Here is a 2,500-nt window from a genome sequence, read left to right on the forward strand (position 1 = left end):
GAGCAGTTTGAGAAAAGCATAAATCCAAGAACAGATAAGATCAAAATAAATCAAGTCAGAACGACCAAAAACATTTTAATAGTCGAATTAGCCTCAACTGAGGACTGTGACAAATTATTAGCAAACAAAAAATTAAATGACTCCTTTGTTTGCGAGAAACCAAAGAAACGAAGACCACTAATGATGATGTACGACGTCCCGACGTACATGTCGCAGGACGACGTCATCAATTGCGCATATGAACAAAATTTTGAGGAAATGATGACAAAAGAAGAATTTATTGAGAAATTTAAGTTACGATTTAAAACAGGGCCACGGGATCGACCCACGGTGCATCATGCCGTAGAAGTGGCACCTGATCTCAGAAAACTGATAGTCAAAACAAACAAATTATATATAGGATACACAGCGATATCAGTTAAAGACTACACAGCACTGGCAAAATGTACAAAATGCCAGGATTATGGCCATGTGGCCAAATACTGTAATTTTCAGAACTCAGTTTGTGGAAAATGCGGGGAAGATGGCCATGATAAAAAATCTTGTGATAAACGGGAAATATGCATCCCATGTAGGTACAGAAAGAGGATCTGTCACTCCCCAGGACGGGAGTGTATGACCTACAAGTTGTTACTCCAAAGATTGATTCAAAGGACTGACTATGGCGACTAGCCGAAAAGTCCAGAAACGTAAGTCACCTAGCAAAGTAGCACGGGATGCAGAAAGATGGAGAAGGTGGAGGTCACAATCATCTTTGGATGAAGATGACGAAAGTAACGATTCTTACTTTGTTCCAGTTCCTGCGGTGCAGCCGGAGATGGTAGACTTCTCCTGTCAGGTCGGGTCCTTTCTGGCCGACAGGAGGGGGGTCTCGGTCGCGGCGGCGGGGTCGGGCGGGGCGGCGGACCTCTCCTGCCGGGTCGGGGGTTTCCTGGCCTCAGGGGGGAGGACATCGGCGTCTGGCACCGGCTCGGCTGCTGGACACACTGCAGAGAAGACATATGAATCATTAACAAATTTGTGTCTAGACAAAACTGTAACTGGTGATGGCACAGAAAATTTGTCAAAGGACCCTGTAGAACAAGTAGTACTGGAAACCTTGAAAGTAGAAATAACTGGTGGTGGCAAGGTGAAAGAGAAAATGGACCCAATAGATGTAGACACCTCTGTGAGAAAAAGGACTTATAACAATTGTCCCCCTGGGAATACATATGGTATATGCGAGGAGTCATTAAGACTGTCACGATTAGAAGACCCAGCGATCCTGATGGTGGCTCTTAGGCAGCTGGTGAGGACCGGGTATCCCAGAGGAAGAAAGATAACATTCCCTGCTCTGGAGGATGCTGATTGCATCCAGCTCGCCGCAGTAAATATACCTCTTGATTTCAAAGAATTAGAGGAACTTGTATCGAAAGTCTTTGCTCGAAGAGGCAGGGTTTTTGACCTAAAAAAGATATACAATGACATGGTAATGATGTACGGCAGGATCGCTTTTGATCCTGCCCAAACTTGGCCAAATAGCCATTTCTATACAAGGTATCCTGATGCACTTTAGAGTGTTTCAGGTAAATGCAATGAGAAGTCAGTTAGTCTTACACGAATTAAGAAGACTAACAGAGGAATATAAAGTAGATATTTTAATAATACAAGAACCATACTCCGTCTCGGGAAGGGTCCCTGGCTTTCCCGTTAACGCACAGGTGATTGCCTCAGGCCAGCAACCAATGACCTCAATCATAATACTAAGTAATTTAATTAAAACAACTGTAATTACACAATTATGTACTACACATCTCACGGTTGTAGAAGTAAATTTAAAAGGACACAGTTTGTATTTAGTGAATCTGTATTGTCAGTATAGACATGATATTGACACTTACCTGAGACAATTGCGGACAGCAATAAGAACCTTACAAGACAAGCCTATAATAATATCAATGGATGCAAATGCGAAATCGCCGCTCTGGCATAGCCCGGTACAAGACCACAGAGGAATTGAACTAGAAGATCTAATCATGGAACACAATTTGAATGTTGCGAATCTCCCCGGCAACCCTCCAACTTATAGGAGCCGAGCCGGGGCAGCATCTTTCATTGACATCACTTTAACCTCAATGGACATTGCAAATAAAATTTTGAACTGGAAAACATACGACGGTATAACTACGAGTGATCACAATGTCATTGAATTTGAAATATCTGTGGAGGAGGACCGGGTGCCTGCAGAGTGGACAATGCGTTATGACTACGGGAGAGCCAACTGGGGCCTTCTGGAGGCGGAGTTCGATCCTCCAGAGCTCGGAATTGAATTTAACGTGGACGAGGCAGTAGAGGCCCTAACTACCTCTATAAAGACGGCTATCGCCGTAGCGATACCAGTGAAAAGATGTCTCATTCGGAAAGCGACTGCGCCATGGACTCCGGAGCTGTCGCGGCTCAGGCAGTCTATGCGTAGAGCACGCAGGAACTATCAGAGGGCTTTTGCCCAAGCAGAAAGACA

The sequence above is a fragment of the Schistocerca serialis genome, unplaced genomic scaffold, assembly GCF_023864345.2.
Source record: "Schistocerca serialis cubense isolate TAMUIC-IGC-003099 unplaced genomic scaffold, iqSchSeri2.2 HiC_scaffold_1204, whole genome shotgun sequence".
NCBI lineage: Eukaryota > Metazoa > Arthropoda > Insecta > Orthoptera > Acrididae > Schistocerca > Schistocerca serialis.